This window comes from Aethalodelphis obliquidens, unplaced genomic scaffold, assembly GCF_003676395.1.
Source record: "Aethalodelphis obliquidens isolate GAN/ISIS:26980383/991018 unplaced genomic scaffold, ASM367639v1 scaffold106, whole genome shotgun sequence".
NCBI classification, from domain to species: Eukaryota; Metazoa; Chordata; class Mammalia; order Artiodactyla; family Delphinidae; genus Aethalodelphis; species Aethalodelphis obliquidens.
In genome coordinates, this window is record NW_020838050.1 from 2561791 (window position 1) to 2584827 (window position 23037).

The window sequence follows — 23037 nt, forward strand, 5'->3', positions numbered from 1 at the left end:
GTAAAAAAGTTAACAAGGGGAACTAGATAAAACTAAAAAACTTCTGTTCAGCAAAATAAACAATCAACAAAATGAAAGCCGACCTACAGATGGGATAAAATAGTTGCAAATCATATATTTGATAAGAGATTAAAATCAAAAATATATAAAGGACACATATAACTCAATAGCAATCATCATCGTCATTATCTTCTAATTAAAAAATGAGAAAAGAGCCTGAACAGATATTTTTATAAAGAAGATACTCCAATTTCCAACAGGTACACGGAAAGCTGTTTGACATCACTAATAATTGGGGAAATGCAAATCAAAACCACAATGACATAGCACCTCATGCCTATTATAATGACTATCATCAAGAAGACTGGCAAGGCTTGGTGCTTTGTGTTCACCTGGAGGGGTGGGATAGGGAGGGTGGGAGGGAGGGATATGCAAGAAAGAAGATATATGGGAACATATGTATATGTATAACTGATTCACTTTGTTATAAAGCAGAAACTAACACACCATTGTAAAGCAATTATATTCTAATAAAGAAGTAAAAAAAAAAAAAAAAAGAAGACTGGCAAGGATGCAGAGAAAAAGGAAATCTTGATACTATGAGTGTGATCGTAAATTGGTACAGCCACTAGAGAAAAAAAGAATGGTGGTATCTCAAAACCTAAAAATAAAACTAACATATAATTCAGCAATTCCATTTACAGGTATATATCAAAAAGAAAACCAAATCACTATGCTGAAGAGATTTGTTCACCCTCATGTGAATTGCATCATTATTTCCAATAGCCAAGACGTGGAAACAACATACATGTCCATTGATAGAGAAATGAATAAAGAAAATGAAATATAAACAAACAAACAAATACATATATATTTATATATATAATGTAATACTCTTCAGCCATGAAAAAAATATCTGCAAAAACGTGAATGGACCTTGAGGGCATTATGTTAAGTGAAATAAGTCATAGAGAGAAAGACAAATGCCACATGATCTTACATGTGAAATATAAGAAGAAAACAATAATAGAAAACAGGATTAGATTTTCAGTTATGAGAGGTGGGGTGTGGGGTGTTGGGAGATGTCATATACAACATAATGACTAAAGTTTACAATGCTGTATGGTATATTTGAAAGTTACTAAAAGAGTAAACTTGAAAGTTCTCTTCACAAGGAAAAAGAAGTCGTAATAATGATTTTGCAATACATGTAAGTCAAGTCATTATACCGCATACCTTAAACTTATACAGTGTCGTATGTCAATTATATCTCAATAAAACTAAGTCAGATAGATGATAGATACATACATACATACATAGATAAATCAGAGAGAAGTAGAAATCATTGTGTTCTCATAATCAGAAGCCCTTTCTTTGTTGTTGTTATTTTAATAATTTTTGTCCTAACCAAAATTACATTTCAATAAAAGTACCTCTTATTTCCTCAGGGCATGGGGACAGGAAAGACTTTTACTACTTTTATACTATTAACCAAAAACCTTTAAACAAAAAACAATACCCATAATTTAAATTATCTGCTATTTAAGAAACTATATTAGATATCTACTGGATCATTACAAATTATGATTCAAGAACGTGGTCCTTATGTTTGTCACACGGATTACAGAATTTTCCAAAAATATAAAAAGCCACTGATTTTTGCATTGTTATATGGACATGCAACCCCGTATCAATATTAAAAATAAAATGGTGAGAGAAGATTCCATAATTCAGTGGTCCCCAACATTTTTGGCACCAGGAACTGGTTTCGTGAAAGACAGTTTATCCATGGAGGGCGGGGGAGAGGAGAAATGGTTCAGGCATTAATGCAAGCGATGGTTCTGATGGTATTGTGAGCGATGGGGATCGTCAGATGAAGCTTCACTCGCTCGCCCGCTGCTCACCTCCTGCTGTGCAGCCCGGTTCCTAACAGGTCACGGAACAGTACCGGTCCAGGGCCCAGCAGTTGGGGCCCCTGCCATAATTAGAGGTCTTAGGAATAGTGATGTAGTCAGAGGACACCAGAATATGAGAAATCATATACTTGGTAGCAGCTTGCTCTACTAGAGGGCATAAAGAAACTACTTTAGCAATAAAAATAGAGATGACCAAAAATATCAATACCTGTGTGTTTTAGGCACCAACTGGTGTGCAAGACAAACGGTAGGCATACGAGTTTTCATCAATTATTATTGATAGTGCATCTTACAGTCTGTTCAAATCTCAAGCAGTATATATCAGTCGCATCACCAGTTGTCATCAAGTGAGTTCCAGAAAAAGCCAGAAAAAAATTATCTGCCATTTATCTATAAACATCTGTGTTTTGATTCTATGTTTATATTGTTGTTGCTGTGTGTGTGTGTGTGCGTGTGTGTGTGTACTCACACATATTACCAGGATTAAGGAGGCTGGGGAAATGCTGCAGAAAGATAACATTATATGAGAATGATAACTATACCAACTGAAGGTTCATAGAGAAAAAAGTAACATTATGGGTTGGAGATTAGACAAATTTAGAGAAGCAGATGAAAATGATGTTGCACACTTAACTCACTTGGGAGCATCTGATATATGGCCACAAAATATGCTGAAGTAACTCTCTGAATAACAGAGGTAAGAAGAAGGGCATGGCAAAAATTAAGACAGGAAAGCAGGCTTGCATTTTTTTTAAAACATCTTTATTGGAGTATAATTGCTTAACAATGGTGTGCTAGTTTCTGCTTTATAACAAAGTGAATCAGTTATACATATACATAATTTCCCATCTCTCTTCCCTCTTGTGTATCCCTCCCTCCCACCCCGCTAGGTGGTCACAAAGCACCGAGTTCATCTCCCTGTGCTATGAGGCTGCTTCCCACTAGCAATCTATTTTACGTTTGGTAGTGTATATATGTCCATGCCACTCTCTTGCTTTGTCACAGCTTACCCTTCCCCCTCTCCATATCCTCAAGTCCATTCTCTAGTAGGTCTCTGTCTTTATTCCTGTCTTATCCCTAGGTTTTTCATGACACTTTTTTTCTTAAATTCCATATATATTAGCATACGGAATTTGTCTTTCTCTTTCTGACTTACTTCACTCAGTATGACAGACTCTAGGTCCATGCACCTCATTACAAATAGCTCAATTTCATTTCTCTTTATGGCTGAGTAATATTCCATTGTATATATGTGCCACATCTTCTTTTTCCATTCATCCGATGATGAACACTTAGGTTGTTTCCATCTGCTGGCTATTGTAAATAGAGCTGCAATGAACATTTTGCTACATGACTCTTTTTGAATTATGGTTTTCTCAGGGTATATGCCCAGTAGTGGGATTGCTGGGTCATATGGTAGTTCTATTTGTAGTTTTATAAGGAACCTCCATACTGTTCTCCATATTGGCTATACCAATTCACATTCCCAACAGCAGTGCAAGAGTGTTCGCTTTTCTCCACACCCTCTCCAGCATTTATTGTTTCTAGATTTTTTGACGATGGCCATTCTGACTGGTGTAAGATGATACCTCATTGTAGTTTGATTTGCATTTCTCTAATGATTAATGATGTTGAGCATTCTTTCATGTGTTTCTTGGCAGTCTGTATGTCTTCTTTGGAGAAATGTCTGTTTAGGTTTTCTGCCCATTTTTGGATTGGGTTGTTTGTTTTTTTTTGTTATTGAGCTGCATGAGTTGCTTATAAATTTTGGAGATTAATCCTTTGTCAGTTGCTTCATTTGCAAATATTTTCTCCCATTCTGAGGGTTGTCTTTTGGTCTTGTTTATGGTTTCCTTTGCTGTGCAAAAGACTTGAAGTTTCATTAGATCCCATTTTATTATTTTTGTTTTTATTTCCATTTTCCTGCGAGGTGGGTCAAAAAGGATCTTGCTGTAATTTATGTCATTGAGTGTTCTGCCTATATTTTCCTCTAAGAGTTTGACAGTTTCTGACCTTACTTAGGACTTTAATCCATTTTGAGCTTATTTTTATCTATGGTGTTAGGGAGTGATCTAACCTCATACTTTTATATGTACCTGTCCAGTTTTCCCAGCACCACTTATTGAAGAGGCTGTCCTTTCTCCACTGTAATTCCTGCCTCCTTTATCAAAGATAAGGTGACCATATGTGCATGGGTTTATCTCTGGGCTTTCTATCCTGTTCCATTGATCTATCTTTCTGTTTTTGTGCGAGTACCATGCTGTCTTGCTTACTGGAGCTTTGTAGAATAGTCTGAAGTCAGGGAGCCTGATTCCTCCAGCTTCGTTTCTCATTCTCAAGATTGTTTTGGCTATTCGGGGTTTTTTGTGTTTCCATACAAATTGTGAAATATTTTTTTCTAGTTCTGTGAAAATTGACAGTGGTAATTTGAAAGGGATTGCATTGAATCTGTAGGTTGCTTTGCATAGTCGAGTCATTTTCACAATGTTGATTCTTCCAATTCAAGAACATGGTATATCTCTCCATCTACTTCTATTATCTTTAATTTCTTTCATCAGTGTCTTATAATTTTCTGCATACACGTCTTTTGTCTCCTTAGGTAGGTTTATTCCTAGATATTTTATTCTTTCTGTTGCAATGGTAAATGGGAGTGTTTTCTTGATTTCAATTTCAGATTTTTTGTCATTAGTGTATAGGAATACCAGAGATTACTGTGCATTAATTTTGTATCCTGCTACTTTACCAAATTCATTGATTAGCTCTAGTAGCTTCCTTGTAGCATCTTTAGGATTCTCTATTTATAGTATCATGTCATCTGCAAACAGTGACAGTGTACTTCTTCTTTTCTGATTTGGATTCCTTTTATTTCATTTCCTTCTCTGATTTCTGTGGCTAAAACTTCCAAAACTATGTTGAATAATAGTGGTGACAGTTGGCAACCTTGTCTTGTTCCTGATCTTAGTGGAAATGCTTTCAGTTTTCCACCATTGAGGACGATGTTGCCTGTGGGTTTGTCATATATGGCCTTTATAATATTGAGGAAAGTTCCGTCTATGCCTACTTTCTTAAGGGTTTTTATCATAAATCGGTGTTGAATTTTGTCAAAATCTTTCTCTGCATCTATTGAGATGACCTAATGGTGTTTCTCCTTCAATTTGTTAATATGGTGTATCACATTGATTGATTTGCGTATATTGAAGAATTGTTGCATTCCTGGAATAAATCCCATTTGATCATGGTGTATGATCCTTTTAATGTGCTGTTGGCTTCTGTTTGCTAGTATTTTGTTGAGGATTTTTGCATCTATGTTCATCAGTGATATGGACCTGTTGTTTTCTTTCTTTGTGACATCCTTGTCTGGTTTTCATATCAGGGCGATGGTGTCCTCGTAGAATGAGTTTGGAAGTGTTCCTCCCTCTGTTATATTGTGGAAGAGTTTGAGAAAGATAGGTGTTAGCTCTTCTCTAAATGTTTGATAGAATTCACCAGTGAAGCAATCTAGTCCGGGGCTTTTGTCTGTTGGAAGATTTTTAATCACAGTTTCAATTTCAGTGCTTGTGATTGGTCTGTTCATATTTTGTATTTCTTCCTGATTCAGTCTTGACAAGTTGTGCCTTTCTAAGATTTTGTACATTTCTTCCAGGTTTTCCATTTTATTGGCTTAGAGTTGCCTGTAGTAATCTCTCATGATCTTTTGTATTGCTGCAGTGTCTGTTGTTACTTCTCCTTTTTTATTTCTAGTTCTATTGATTTGAGTCTTCTCCCTTTTTTTCTTGATGAGTCTGGCTCATGGTTTATCAATTTGGTTTATCTTCTCAAAGAACCAGCTTTTAGTTTTATTGATCTTTGCTATCATTTCCTTCATTTCTTTTTCATTTATTTCTGATCTGATCTTTACGATTTCTTTCTTTCTGCTAACTTTGGGGTTCTTTTGTTCTTCTTTCTCTAATTGCTTTAGGTGTAAGGTTAGGTTGTTTATTCGAGATGTTTCCTGTTTCTTAAGGTAGGATTTTATTGCTATAAACTTCCCTCTTAGAGCTGTTTTTGCTGCATCCCATAGGTTTTGGGTTGTCGTGTCTCCATTGTCATTTGTTTCTAGGTATTTTTTGATTTCCTCTTTGATTTCTTCAGTGATCACTTCGTTATTAAGTAGCGTATTGTTTAGCGTCCATGTGTTTGCATTTTTTATAGATCTTTTGCTGTAACTAATATGTAGACTCATAGCGTTGTGGTCAGAAAAGCTACTTGATACAATTTCAATTTTCTTAAATTTGCCGAGGCTTGATTTGTGACCCAAGATATGATCTATCCTAGAGAATGTTCCATGAACACTTGAGAAAAATATGTATTCTCTTGTTTGGGGATGGAATGTCCTATAAATATCAATTAAGTCCATCTTGTTTAATGTATAATTTAAAGCTTGTGTTTCTTTATTTATTTTCATTTTGGTTTATCTGTACATTGGTTTAAGTGGATTGTTAAAGTCCCCTACAATGAATGTGTTACTGTCGACTTCCCCTTTCATGGCTGTTAGTATTTGCCTTATGTATTGTGGTGCTCCTATGTTGGGTGCATAAATATTTACAGTTGTTATATCCTCTTCTTGGATCGATCCCTTGATCACTATGTAGTGTCCTTCTTTGACTCTTCTAATAGTCGTTATTTTAAAGTCTATTTTGCCTGAGATGAGAATTGCTACTCCAGCTTTCTTTTGGTTTCCGTTTGCATGGAATACATTTTTCCATCCCCTTACTTTCAGTCTGTACGTGTCTCTAGGTCTGAAGTGGGTCTCTTTTAGACACTGTATATATGGATCTTGTTTTTGTATCCATTCAGCCAGTCTGTGTCCTTTGTTGGGAGCATTTAATCCATTTACATTTAAGGTTATTATCGATATATATGTTCCTATTCCCATTTTCTTAACTGTTTTGGGTTTGTTATTGTAGATCTTTTGTTTCTCTTGTGTATCTTGCATAGAGAATGTCCTTTAGCATTTGGTGTAAAGCTTGTTTGGTGGTGTTGAACTCTCTCAGCTTTTGCTTGTCTATAAAGGTTTTAATTTCTCCATCAAATCTGAATGAGATCCTTGCTGGGTAGAGTAATCTTGGTTGCAGGTTTTTCTCCTTCATCACTTTAAATGTGTCCCAGTTCCTTCTGGCTTGCAGAGTTTCTGCTGAAAGGTCAGCCTTAATCATATGGGGATTCTCTTGTGTTTTATTTGTTGTTTTTCCCTTGCTGCTTTTAATGTATTTTCTTTGTATTTAATATTTGACAGTTTGATTAATATGTGTCTTTGCATGTTTCTCATTGGATTTATCTTGTATGGGACTCTCTGTGCTTCCTGGACTTAATTAATTATTTCATTTCCCATATTACAGAAGTTTTCATCTATGATCTGTTCAAATATTTTCTCAGTCCCTTTCTTTTTCTCTTCTTCCTCTGGAACCCATACAATTCGAATGTTGGTGCGTTTAATGTTGTCCCAGAGGTCTCTGAGACTGTCCTCAGTTCTTTTCATTCTTTTTTCTTTATTCTGCTCTGCAGTTGTTATCTCCACTCTTTTATCTTCCATGTCACTTATCCGTTCTTCTGCCTCAGTTATTCTGCTATTGATCCTGTCTATAGTATCTTTAATTTCATTTATTGTGTTGTTCATCATTGCTTGTTTCATCTTTAGTTCCTCTAAGTCCTTGTCAATTGTTTCTTGCATTTTCTCTATTCTAGTTCCAAGATTTTGGATTATCTTTACTATCATTATTTGGAATTCTTTTTCAGGTAGACTGCCTATTTCCTCTTCATTTGTTAGGTCTGGTGGGTTTTTATCTTGCTCCTTCATCTGCTGTGTGTTTTTCTGTCTTCTCATTTTGCTTATCTTACTGTGTTTGGGGTTTCCTTTTTGCAGGCTGCAGGTTCATAGTTCCCATTGTTTTTGGTGTTTGTCTCCAGTGGCTAAAGTTATTTCAGTGTGTTGTGTAGACTTCCTGGTCTAGGGGACTAGTGCCCATGTTCTGGTGCATGAGGCTGGATCTTGTCTTTCTGGTGGGCGGGTCCATGTCTGGTGGTGTGTTTTAGGGTGTCTGTGGACTTATTATGATTTTAGGCAGCCTCTCTGCTAATTGGTGGGGTTGTATTCCTGTCTTGCTAGTTTGTCATAGGTTGTCCAGCACTGTAGCTTGTTGGTCGTTAAGTGAAGCTGGGTGCTGGTGTTGAGATGGAAATCTCTAGGAGATTTTCTCCGTTTGATATTATGTGGAGCTTGGAGGTCTCTTGTGGACCAGTGTCCTGAAGTTGGCTCCCCATCCTGAGAGGCACAGCACTGACTCCTTGCTGCAGCACCAGGAGCCTTTCATCCACATGACTCAGGATAAAAGGGAGATAAAGTAGAAAGTAGAAAGAAAGAAAGAAAGAAAGAAAGAAAGAAAGAAAGAAAGAAAGAAAGAAAGAAAGAAAGAAAAAGGAAAGAAGGAAAGAAAGAAAGGAAGGAAGAAAGGAAGGAGGGAAGCAGTGAAGGAAGGAAGGATGGAAGGACAGAATGAAGAAAGAAAGAAAACAAAGAAAAAGAGGAAAGAGGATAAAATATAATAAAGTATGATAAAATAAAATAAAGTAATTAAAAATAATTATTAAGAAAAAAATTTTAAAGAAAAAAAAGAAAGGAAAGAAAACCAAAAACAACGGACAGATAGAACCCTAGGAAAAATAGTGACAGCAAAAGTATACAGACAAAACCTCACATAGTGGCATACACATACACACTCACAAAAAGAGGCAAAGGGGAAAAAAATAGTAAATTTTGCTCTCAAAGTCCACCTCCTCAATTTGGATGATTTTTTGTCTATTCATGTATTCCACAGATGCAGGGTACATCAAGTTGATTGTGGAGCTTTAATCTGCTGCTTCTGAGGCTGCTGGGAGAGATTTCCCTTTGTCTTCTTTGTTCTCACAGCTCCCAGGGCTTAGCATTGGGTTTGGCCGTGCCTCTGTGTGTACGTCGCTGGAGGGCATCTCTTCTTCACTCAGACAGGACGGGGTTAATGGAGCAACTGCTTCGGGGACTCTGGCTCACTCAGGTCGTGGGGAGGGAGGGGTATGGATGTGGGTCGAGCCTGTGGCGGCAGAGGCCAGTAGGACGTTGCACCAGCCTGAGGCACGCCGTGCATTTTCCGGGGAAGTTGTCCATGGATCCCAGGACCCTGGCAGTGGCAGGCTGCACAGGCTCCCCGAAAGGGAGGTGTGGATAGTGACCTGTGCTTGCACACAGGTTTCTTGGTGGTGGCAGCAGCAGCCTTAGCATCTCATGCCCATCTCTGTGGTCTGTGTTGTTAGCTGCGGCTCGCACCCATCTCTGGTGCTCCTTTAAGCCACACTCTTAATCCCCTCTTCTCGTGCACCAGGAAACAAAGAGGGAAAAAATCGTCTCTTACCTCTTCAGCAGGTCCAGACTTTTCCCCGGACTCCCTCCTGGCTAGCCGTGGTGCACTAACCTCCTGCAGACTGTGTTCTCACCACCCACACCAGTCCTCTTCCTGCACTCCAACCAAAGTCTGAGCCTCAGCTCCCAGCCCCACCCACCCCAGTTGGTGAGCAGAGAATCCTCTCAAGCTGGTGTGTGCCAGTTGGCAGGGATCCTCTGTGCGGGAATCTCTCCGCTTTGCCCTCCGCACCTCCGTTGCTGTGCTCTCCTCCGCAGCTCTGAAGCTTTCCCCCTTCGCCACCCACAGTCTCCGCCCACGACAGGGCTTCCTTGTGTGTGGAAACTTTTCCTCCTTCACAGCTCCCTCCCTGAGGTGCAGTTCCCATCCCTGTTCTTTTGTCTCTGTTTATTCTTTTTTCTTTTGCCCTACCCAGGTGTGTGGGGAGTTTCTTGCCTTTTGGGAGGTCTGAGGTCTTCTGCCAGCGTTCTGTAGGTGTTCTGTAGTAGTTGTTCCACTTGTAGATATATTTATGGTGTATCTGTTGGGAAGAAGGTGATCTCCACGTCTTACTCTTCCGCCATCTTCCCGATCTCTGAACGTTGGCATTTAATATGTACAATCCGTCCCGCCGTCCACACAACTGTCACGGCTTCGGCCACCGGGGCCCCTCCAGAGCCAGAAGTCGAGGGGGAAGTTCTGTGACGGCGGAGGGAAGACACCCGGAGCTGGGAGTTCCATCTCTATGGAAACGCGGGCCGCCGGCTTGGTTTTGAATGCAGTCCATAATGGTTGCAGGAGGTTGAGAGAAAATCAAACAAGCTAGAGAGAAAAGATCTAAAATTCTAAGAATAGGCAAGTCAAGAACTAGCCCCTGGTAAGGATAAGCGGTGGGATAAAGACTGGCTAGTGAATACCAGACTTGAAAATTACCCGTAGGAATTGAGTCAACAGTACCACCAGACCCAGGGTCTACTGGTGACACCTAACTAAGAAAAAGAAGCTATGTCCACAAAAAGAAGTGATAAAGTATTTGTATGACACCTTCCAAGAGCCATACACTATATTAGATGATTTGCATGCATTATTTCATTTAATCCTCACAGGTATTCTTCGAGATGAACATTATCATGAAAAACATGTTTCACCTAATTCCAAAATCAATGCTCATGAATTTTTGCTAAGCTAACTCTCTATTCCCTCCAAATGGGAATGAGATACAGTTAGAAAGAGTAGTTGAGGTGGTAATCAACAACATCTCAGAAGACTGAAACATGCATTATGATTTATCCAAAATTTAAATTAGGATGTTAATGTGCTGAATTATGCCTTACTAAAATCCATATGTTCAAGTTCTAACCCCCAAAACCTCAGAAAGTAACTGTATTTGAAGATAGAGTCTTTAAATGGGTAATTATGTGAAAATGAGGTGATTAGGGTGGACCCTAATCTCATATGACTGGTGTCTTATCATAGACGAAATTAGGATACAGACAGGTAGAGAGGGAAGACCATGTGAACACACAGGGAGAAGATGACCATCTATACGACAAGGAAAGAGATCTCAGAAGAACACAACGTTGCTGATCCCTAGATCTCAGATTACCAGTCTCCATAATTAAGTGAGAATTTCTCAAAATATATTTCTATTGTTTAAGTTAGACAGTCTGTGGTACTTTGTTATGCAGCCTTAGCAAATTAATACACAGAAGTTACTTAAATTCACAGCTATTATTGAAATGAAAGAGCTGATAAGATACACTTTGCAACTTCTTAAAGAATAGTATTTCCTAATTCCTCTCAAATCATGTTGTTCTATTTTTATAATTTTTTTTCTGTATTACACTAGTTAACTCTGTAAGCACTTTAAATCCTTTTGAAAGTAGGTAAGATATAGAAAAGATAGAAAATGCTATTTAAAGCATAATACAAACAAGCCAGAACTGAAATAACTGTAAGAAAGCTTTTATATTTGTCAATATTGATTCCCCCAGTAGACAGTTTTATAGTGAATATTTCCTAAATAATATATTTTAAAATAAGCAGTACAAAGGAAATTTTGTCCTACCAGTTTTTCAAGGTAGACATAGCATGTGTCAATGAACAAGGTAGCAGAACCAGTCAAACTTAAGTTTTAGTTCAATTGGTACACTGTGGCCCAGAAGCCTTGGCAGAGGCTTAGAAAAATGAGTTATTCTTGTTAGTAGATAAAAGTTTATTGATAAATTGTATTTTGAAAGGTTTTAAAATGCAATGTTTATTAATACATTACAGTAGTATAACACTAGAGTTTATAAAGTATGTTCTTATAATAAGTGTTAACTTTCAAAACCATATTAGGGAAACGGTTGAACAGTGTCTTATAAAGTTAAATGTATAATAACCATATGACACAGCAATCCCACTGCTAGGTGTTTACCCAAAGGATACAGCAACTTAAGTTCATACTAAGACTAGTATGGAAATTGTTCTTAGCAGCTTTGTTTATAATTGTCAAAAATGTTCAAATGTCCATCAACCAGTGAATAGATAAAACAACTGAGGTATATCCATATAGAGGAATACTACTTGGCAATAAAAGGAATTATCTCCTGACATACAACGTGGATAAATTTCAAAATTTTATGTTAAGCTAAATAAGCCAGACACAAAAGACTACCTACTGCATGATTCCATTTTTTTAAAAATTTAGGACAGAAAAAAATAATCTTCCATGGTAAAAAGCATATCAAGGTTTGCATGAGGCTGAAGATGGGGGTGGAGTGTTGACTGCAAAGCAGACAAAGGATATTTTGGATAATGTTGCGTATCATGATTGTGGTGATGGTTACATAACTGAGTATATATTTTTAAAACTCATCAAATTATACAGTAAAAAATCTGAATTTTATTCTATGTAAATTTTATCTCAATAGAACTGATTTTTAAAGCATATTAAATAGTCCTGCATAACAGTTACTTTATCCTCACTTTACATATTTAGGAAATAAGTATAAGGATTTCCAGTTTGAGAAAATAATGGAGCAAATTCTTCCAATTAAAAACAGCTAAAACCCTTAAGTATAATATCAATATATAAAATAAATATCTGAAAACTCTAAAAAGTGGAGAGAAGACACACAGGCCAAGGACTTTGAGATATGAGGAACAACACAGTGTTAAGTTTCCTGTGTTATCTTTTCTTTCTCCCGTATTCCATACTTGGTGCTGAAGAAGTCAACAACCAAGAAACACCAACAAGGGCAGATAAAAATTGTCCCATGATAAACCTGCTCTCTCTAGCCAAAAGACCAGGAAAGGATAACATACCAAGACAAGAAATATTTTGACAATATCAATCCTACTCCAGCCAACACCATAGAAAACAATTGTTCTCCACATCCCCTACAACCAACAAAGTCAGAAGAGGGAACCTGAACTTCTATACCCACCTAACAATAACAAGGACATCTACCCCCTCCCCACAGTCAATGGAAGCCAAGTTTGAGTCTGGACCTCCATCCCCACTTAGCAGTAAGAAGGCACCCTTCCTTCTCTCTGTGGGACAGCAGAGGCCAAATGAGGAAACTGAGTTTCCACTTCCACTTGGTGGTGAGAAAGCATTCTTGCTTCTCTGTAAGTTGAAGAAGGTTCATCAAGGTTCTTCTCTCCCATAACTTGTCAAGTGTAAGTGGAGGCTGAGTGGAAAACCTTGACTTCTACCCATCCCTGACAATAATGAGACAACACTCTTCACTTCTCCCATGTATGCAGTATGAGTGGATTTCTGCTGAATTATATAATTTAAATAGGATATGTAATCTCAGAATAACCAAAATGTACATATTACAATTTAAAATCTTTAATTATATTAAGAAAAAGAAAACTCTCGAATGAGAAAAAGCAATCAATAGATGCCAACTATAAAATGACAGAAATGTTGGAATTACTTATAAAAATTATAAACCAACCATCATAAAAGTGCTTCCACAAGCAATTTAAGAAATTAAGGATAAACATAGTTATATGACTCACTCATTATCATACTGGCATGCTGAGACTATAACCTCTCTCCTGACTCACAACTTTGCCACAAACATGAAACCTAAAATAAATCCTAAAACTAGTCACTTAATAAAATTAGTTTTGTATATTATTAAAATAGGTAGATTATTTTCAAAAAGAAAAGTTTTGGTGTGCCCAAAGTTAAATTTGTGAGAACCCAGGTCTGAAAATTGGCACATTTTCATCAGTTTACTTAAAAGTATACTTGCCTTTTCTCCACTAACAGACTATAAGTTACTTGAGGGAAGAGACAGTCTCTCAAGACACACACACACATATTATATATATATATATATATATATATATATATATATATATATATATATAAAATGAAAAATGAGTGTTAAATAAGTGTTTATTGAATATAATTAATATATTACATTTTATGGCAGGTTAAGATAGTATTTACCTGCTATAGGCTGAATGTGTATCCACAAAATTCATATGCTGAAATCTTGATCCCCAGTGTGATGGGGCTTTGGGAGGTAATTGGATTTGAATGAGGTCATGGAGGTGAAGCCCCCACTATGGAATTGGTGACCTTATAAGAAGATGAAGAGACCAGAGCTCTGTCTTTCTAGCATGTGAAAATACAACAAGAAGGCATCCATCTGCAAATCAGAAAGGGGTCCTCACCGGACATCAAATCTGCCAGCACCTTGATCTTTGACTTCTCAGCCTCCAGAACTGTGAGAAATAATGTTTGTTGTTTAAGCCATCCAGTCTACAATAACTTGTTATAGCAGTTCAAAGTAAGACAGTACCACCAGACCAAAAGAAGTCAATTAATTAAATATTTGGAAAATTAGGAATTAGTCAAAAGTAAGGAAGCAATTTGTTGACTAACTTATTTACTTCTATTATAGCACAATGTAGACCTAATGTTAAAATATATCCATTTAACATAAACAAATTAATACTGAGTAATGACATGACTGTTACATGAGATATATGATCCTTTACAATGTGCATCAACCATTTCAAGTATTTTACAAATGATAGATTAGATAAATAATTGAAGTCAGATCATTATATATTAATATTTCTATATAGAGTCATAAACCATTAGAACTGAAAAAGACTTTGAGATAACATAGTCTAACTTTTCATTTCACAGATTAGAAAACCCAGACCCCAAAAGTGATATAGTTTACTGACATCACACAGTCTGTGAGAGAGAACTAGAATAGAAGCAAGATCTTTGTATCATACACAAAGATTCTTTCCATGAGTCTTGGAAGCTTTCCTTTTAAATATTTTTAATAGGGAATAATATGTACATGGGAATATCATGTAGAATTAGCACAACAAAGAAAAACCCAGGATCAAATGGCTTTGTTAGAGAATTTTCCCAAACATTTAAAGAAAAATCTAGACCAATCCTCCTCCTCAAAATTTTGAAAAAATATGAAGAGGAACAAACACTTAGAAACTCATTCTCTAAGGCAAGCATTACACCAAAGGCAGACAAAAACGCTATAGAAAATAAAACTATAAACTAATATGTGTAATGGATATTGATGCAAAAAATTTTAACAAAATACTAGCAAACAGAACTCAACAACACATAAAAAAGATTTTATACCATGACAAAATGGAGATTATTTCTGGAATGAAAGAATTGTCCAAAATATGAAAATAAATCAATGTAATATATCACATTAACAGAATGAAAAGAAAAGAAACACATGATCATCTTACTTGATTGAGAAAAAGCATGAGATGAAAGTTAACAAAATTTAATTGTAAAAATACTCAACAACTTAAGAACTGGAAAAATTATTCAACATAATAAAATGTATAAATAAAAGGCTTAACAGCTAACATCATACTCAATAGTGAAGAACTGAAATATGTTCCTCTAAGATCAGGGAAAATACAAGGATGTCTCTTTGGCTATCTCTATTCAACATTTTACTGGAAGTTCTAGCCAGATCCGTTACACAAGAAAAATATATGAAAGGTACCTAAATTGGAAATGAAGGAGTAAAATTACCTCTGTTCACAGAGGACATGATCTTATATCTAGAAAACACTTTAAAAATCATAAAAACCTGTTATCACTAATAATCAAATTCAGAAAATTTGCAAGATACAAAATCAATAGACAAATCAGCTACTTTTCTGTACACTAACAACAAAAAATCCAGAAAAGGAATTAAGAAAATAATCCAATAGCAATAACATCAAAAAGAATAAAATAATTAGCAATAAAATTAACTAAGGAGGAGAAATACTTGTATAATGAAAACTACAAAACATCGCTGAAAGAAATTAAAGAAGACACAAATAAATGGAATGATATTCAGTGTTCATGGATTGGAACACTTAATACTGTTATGATGTCAATACTAATCAAAGTAGTCTACAGATTCAGTGAAACTCTTATCAAAATCCTGATGGTGCTTTTTGTAGGAATAGAAAAATGTGTCCTGAATTCCACATGTAATCTCAAGGGATTCCAAATAACCAGAACATTCTTTTAAAAGGAGAACAAAGTTAGAGATCTTGCACTTCTGATTTTAAAACTTACAATAAACTACAGTAAGAATAAAACGGTTTATTACTGGCATAAAGACAGAGAGGTAGACCAAAGTAATAGAATAAAGAGACAAGAAAGAAACCCTCTTATATATGGACAAATAATTTTGACAAGAGTTCCAAGACCATTCACTGGGGAAAAGACAGTCTTTACAGTAAAGGATGTTGGGAAAAAAAGATATTTCCATGCAAAAGAATGAATTTAGACCTTTAAGTGAAACCCTTAAGTTAAACCACATACAAACATTAACTCAGAATGGATTAAAGACCCCATATGTAAGAGTTAAAATTAGAAAACTTTTAGGAAAAAATCTCCATGACACTGGATTATGACAATGATTCATGGATATGACACCAAAGCACAGGGAACAAAAGTATAAGTAGATAAATTGGAATACATCAAAAGTAAAAACCTGTGTACATTAAAGGAAATAATCAAAAGAGTGAAAAGACAGCCCACAGAATGGGAAAAAATATTTGTAAATCATATATCTGTTAATGAGTTAATATCCAAGATACATAAAGAACTTCAAGTCAACAACAAAAAGAAACAAAATTAGGCAAAGGACTTGAATAGACATTTCTCAAAGAAGATATATAAATGGTCAATAAGCACATGAAAAATGCTCAACTTCATTAATCATTACAGAAAAGCAAATCAAGACCACAATGAGATATCACCTCATATCCATTAGCATTTCCACTATAAAAAGAAAGAAGAAAGAACAAAAGAAAAAAAAGAAAGAAAGAGAGAAAGAAAGAAAGAAAAAAGAAAGAAAGAGAAAGAAAGAAAGAAAGAAAGAAAGAAAGAAAGAAAGAAAGAAAGAAAGAAAGAAAGAAAGAAAGAAAGAAAGAAAGAGAAAGAAATAAAGAAAGAAAGACAAGTCATGGCATGGCTGTAAATAAATTGGAACCCTTGTACACTGTTGGTGGTAATCTTAAATGGTGCAGCCACTATGGGAAACAGTTTGGAGGCTACTCAGAAGATAAAAATAGAATTATCATATGACCCATCAATCCCATTTGTGAATATATATCTAATATAATTGGAAGCAATATCAAGAAAATATTGCATAACCACGTTTATTGCAGCATTATCCACAATATCCAAGATATGGAAATAACCCAAATGTACATTGATGGATAAATGGATAAAGAAAAATTTTATATATATATATATACACACACACACACACATATTGGAGGGCCAAAAGTTTCATTCATTTTTTTTTTCATAAGATGGGTCTAGCAGCACTTATTTGTCTTTAACTTCATTCAAAACAATTTTGTCAGATTGTATGTGACAGCTATCATCATATCAACATGCATTTAAAAAAGACATCAAAATTGGTGACTTTTTGTGTAGCCATTTTAATACTGAAGATGGAGAAAAAAGCAACATTTTTGTCATATGCTTTATTATTTCAAGAAAGGTAAAAACACAACTGAAACGCACAAAAATATTTGTGCAGTGTATGGAGAAGGTGCTGTGAGTGATTGAACAAGTCAAAAGTGGTTTGCGAAGTTTCTTGCTGGAGATTTCTTGCTAGATGAAGCTCCATAATCGGGTAGACCAGTTGAAATTGATAGTGATCAAATTGAAATAATAACTGAGAACAATCAACCTTATACCACATGGGAGATAGCCAACATACTCAAAATACCCAAATCGAGCATTGAAAATCATTTGCACCAGGTCGGTTATGTGAATCTCTTTGATGTTTGGGTTCCATGTAAGTTAAGTGAAAAAAACCTCGACCATATTTCCGCATGGGATTTTCTACTGAAACGTAATGAAAACATTCAATTTTTAAAACAAATTGTGACAGGCAAAGAAAAGTGGGTACTGTACAACAATGGGGAATGAAGAGATCATGGGGCAGGCAAAATGAACCACCACCAATCATACCAAAGGCCGGTCTTCATCCAAAGAAGGTGTTGTGTATATAGTGGGATTGGAAGGGAGTCCTCTATTATGAGATCCTTCTAGAAAACAAAACAATTAATTCCAACAAGTACTACTCCCAAATAAACCAACTGAAAGCAGCACTCGACCAAAGTGTCCAGAATTAGTCAACAGAAAATGCATAATCCTCCATCAGGATAATGCAAGACCACATGTTTATTTCATGACCAGGCAAAAACTGTTACAGCTTGGCTGGGAAGTTCTGATTCATCCACTGTATTCTCCAGACATTGCAACTTCAGATTTACATATATTTTGGTCTTTACAAAATTATCTTAATGGAAAATATTACAACTCCCTGGAAGACTGTAAAAGGCACATGAAACTGTTCTTTGCTCAAAAAGATAAAAAGTTTTGGGAAGATGGAATTACCAAGTTGCCTGAAAAATGGAAGAAGGCAGTGCAACAAAAGGGTGAATACATTGTTCAATAAAGTTCTTGGTGAAAATGAAAAATGTGTCTTTTATTTGTACTTAAAAAACTGAAGGCACTTTTTGGACCACCCAATATATAATAATATTTTTAAAAACCTAATATAATTCAGCTTTAAAAATTTAGGAACTAAGAAGTTCTCCATACCATATGGTCTTCTATATCATACTCTACCATACATAATTAAAGAATAAATTAAAAATCGATTAAAGACCTAAATGTAAGGAGAGACACTATAAAACTCTGAGAGGAAAACATAGGAAGAACACCCTTTGACATAAATCACAGCAAGATCTTTTTTGACCCATCTCATAGAGTGGTGAAAATAAAAACAAAAATAAAGAAACGGGATGTAATGAAACTTAAAAGCTTTTGAGCAGCAAAGGAAACCATAAACAAGACGAAAAGACAACAGACAGAATGGGAAAGACTATTTGCAAATGAAGCAACGGACAAGTAATTAATCTCCAAAATATACAAACAGTTCATACAGCTCAATACAGAATGGACTTGAGGACACGGGGAATGGGAAGGGTAAGCTGGGATGAAGTAAGAGAGTGGCATTGACATATATACACTACCAAATGTAAAATAGATAACTAGTGGGAAACAGCCACATAGCACAGGGAAATCAGCTCGGTGCTTTGTGACCACATAGAGGGGTGGGATAGGGAGGGTGGCAGGGAGACTCAAGAGGGAGCAGATATGGGGATATATGTATATGTGTAGCTGTTTCACTTAATTATACATCAGAAACTAACATAACATTGTAAAGAAATTATAGTCCAATAAAGATGCTAAAAAAAAATGGGTGGAAGACCTAAATAGATATTTCTCCAAGAAGACATACAGATGGCCAAGAGGAACATGGAAAGATGATCAACATCACTAATTATTAAAGAAGTGAAAATCAATACCACAATGAGGTATCATCTCACACCGGTCAGAATGACCATCATCAAAAAATCTACACACAATAAATGCTGGAGAGGGTGTGGAGGAAAGGGAACCTTCTTGCACTGTTGGTGGGAATGTAAATTGATGCAGACACTACGGAGAACAGTATGGAGGTTCCTTAAAAAACTAAAAATAGAACTACCATATGACCCAGCAATCCCACTACTGGGCATATACCCTGAGAAAACCATAATTCAAAAAGAGACATGTACCACAATTTTCATTGCAGCACTATTTACAATGGCCAGGTTATTGAAGCAACCTAAATGTCCATCAACAAATGAATGCATAAAGACAATGTGGTACATATATCCAATGGAATTTTACTCAGCCATAAAAAGGAATGAAATTGGGTCCTTTGTAAAGATGTCGATACACCTAGAGACTGTCATACAGAGTGAAGTAAGTCAGAAAGAGAAAAACAAATATTGTATATTAACACATATATGTGGAATCTAGAAAAATGGTACAGAAGAACCTGTTTGCAAGGCAGAAATAGAGACAGAGATGTAGAGAACAAACATATGGACACCAAAGAAGGAAAAGGGGGTGGGAAGAATTGGGAGATTAGAATTTACATATATACACTAATGTATAAAATAGATAACTAATGAGAACCTGCTGTATAGCACAGGGAACTTTACTTAATGCTCTTTGGTGACCTAAATGAGAAGGAAATACAAAAAAAAAGGATTAATATGTGTACATATGGTTGACTAACTTTGCTGTACAGCAGAAACTAACACAAAATTATAAAGCAAATATACCCCAATAAAAAAAGAAAAATAAATAAATAAAATAAAATCATATAAAATCAGAAAGCATCTTTACAGCCAAAAAAAAAAAAAAAAAAGGAGTCACTCACATAACCATGAACATTCACCAGTATTCTGAGGCTTTTTCCCTACTAACATCTGCGTTCTATATCCAATCTTAAATCTGCATATTGTTTTTTTAATGCTGGATTCTTCTGGAATGCTTGAATTCATCTGGTTGAAAAATAAAATATTGCTCATTAAAGGAAAGAAAAAAGAAGTCCTGTCACTTTCCTGTACAGCAAGAAGCTAACACAACATTGTAAAGCAACTATACACCAATATAAATAAATAAATGCTTGTAGAAAATTAACTAATTAAATAAAAAGATACTTTATTCAGAAAAAAAAAAGTCCTGTCACATGCTACAACATGAAGAGCCTTGAGGACGTTATAGTAAATAGAATAACCTAGTCACAAAAGAAAAATATCCTATGATTCCACTTGTATGAGATATCCAAAGAAGTCAAACTCATAAAAACAAATAGTAAAATTGTGGCTTCAGGGCCTGGGGGGAGGGAGAAACGAGAGTTTTTCCTCAACAGACATGGACTTTCAGTTTCGGAAGAAGAAAACATTCTGGAGAACTGTTTCACAACAATATGGATGTAACTTTAAACTACAAAACTATTCACTTAAAATAGTTGAGAAGGTAAAAAAAATGTCACAGAGATCATAATATTGAAAATAAGACTACACTGGTTCAGAGATGTATATATAAAAATTAAGAGAGTAGAAGATTTCTACCTCTGTATCTATTTAATATTTTAGCACATAAATATAAAGAAAATATTATAAACCAATGGATAAAGGAGAATTTATCCATAAATAATACTGCAACATTAGTAATATTTTTAAAAGTGAGCAACAGATCTTAACTGCCAATTCACAGACATACAGATGACAAAGAAGCATAGGAAAACATGCTTGTATCTTATATCATTAGGAAATTTCAACTCATAACAGCAATGAAATCCGACTACACATCTATTACAATGGTTAAAATCCAAAACAAGCCCAAATATACTGAGGATATGGAGTGATAGAAACTTTCATTGCTAATGAGAATGCAAAATGGTACAGCCACTTTGGAAGAAACTGTGGCAGTTTCTTTCAAAACTAAACATAGTCCTACCATATCATCCAGCAATTGAGCTCTTAGTTATTTAGCCAAATGAGCTGAGAATGTATATCCATACAAAAATCTAAACATGAAAGTTTATAGCAGCTTTATTCATAATTACCCAAACTTGGAAGCAATAAAAATGTCTCTCAATAGGTGAGTGGATGAACAAACTATACAACATCAATACAAAAAAAATTATTTAGCAATAAAAAGAAACGAGCTATCAAGCCACTAAAAGACATGAAGGAAACTTGAAACCATATGGCTGAGTGAAAGAAGCCAAACTTGAAAAGCAACATACTGTATGATTCCAACCACATGACATTCTGTAAAAGGTAAAACCATATAGATAATAAAATGATCAGTGGAGCTATTAGGGAGTGGAGGGAAGGAGAGAAGAATAGATGGAACACAGGGCATTTTTAGGGCAGTGAAATTATCCTGAACAACACTGAAATGATGTATACATGACAGTATGCATTTATCAAAACCTATAGAAATGCACAACGCAAAAATAAACCCTAATATAAATTATGTACTTTAGTAATAATAATAATAAATATATCAACTTGGCTCACCAATTGTAACAAACGTACTACACAAATGTAAGATGTTTATAATAAGGAAACTGGGGAGGGTGAGAAGTAAAAGGGAACTTGCTGCTCAATTTCTGTGTAAACTAAAACTGCTTTAAGAAATAAAGTCTATTAATTTATAAACAAACCAAACAAAAATGATAAAGCTTTCTGTATATTGATATGAAAAATCACCACACGTTTGTTAAATTGAAGAAGTAAGATGCAAAACAATTTGTATAGTAATCTTCCATTTGTGTCAAAAGTAGATAATTAAATAATAAATATTTTATGAGCTTTTACATAAATATAAAAGTCTCTGGAAGGATATACTACACAGGAAATTAGTAATACTGGAAATCTGTTATATTTGTGGGAAATTTTAAAATATTTTAAAAAGTAAGATGTTCTATTATCTTGTTGAAAGTTTGAACCACATAAATATATTTTTTTCTAAAATATTAAACTTTTTTTAAACTTGGAACTTTCAAGACTCAAGACTTAAGGCATTAACATCCAAACTCCAATCATTCATATGTAAACTTCACACTTTTTCCTACATTTGTATAGACTACTTTCTAGTATTTTCACCTAATATTCAAATATATTTTTAAATTACTATTCACTTTATCAATGCTCTAAGCAATAAATTCCATTCAATCATGGGTTTAATATACTAATTATATTTTTCTAATAACATTAAAATGCATCAATAATATTTTTGAAAATTTTCTTTGCACTACAAAAAAATATCATCTAGCAAGCAAGTCACTAGTGTCAAGCACACTACACTTTAGGTGAAAAAAACTCTTTTGTAGAATGCCATTTGGACTGCTTGGAAGGTAACTCTCAGAGAATGAGCTTATTAGCATGCTACCTCAGGAGTCTGGGACCACAGAACAAGGCTGATTTCTAGAGACAGGAAAAGGAAGTTTCTTGCCTGTTGTAGTATTTATTTATAGAGGTGAAAAAGAAGTATTAAAAATACTCTAGTATAACATTTTCTAAGTCTTCCTAATATCAACTAATTTCTCACATCAAGTAGATTGAAACTCAGGAAGAGCAAATGTCTCTATCTTGTCTTCATCTAGGAAAGTTATGCTGACCTTGTAGCATGTGGTTGGACATTAGCAAGACTAAATCCTCATCTGTGCAGAAAGACAAAGGCAAAAATTTAAACATTTTCTTCCTGGCCTCATCTTTCCCCATGGGAATTGTTTAAAGATACATATCAGATTTTGCTGAATGCACTA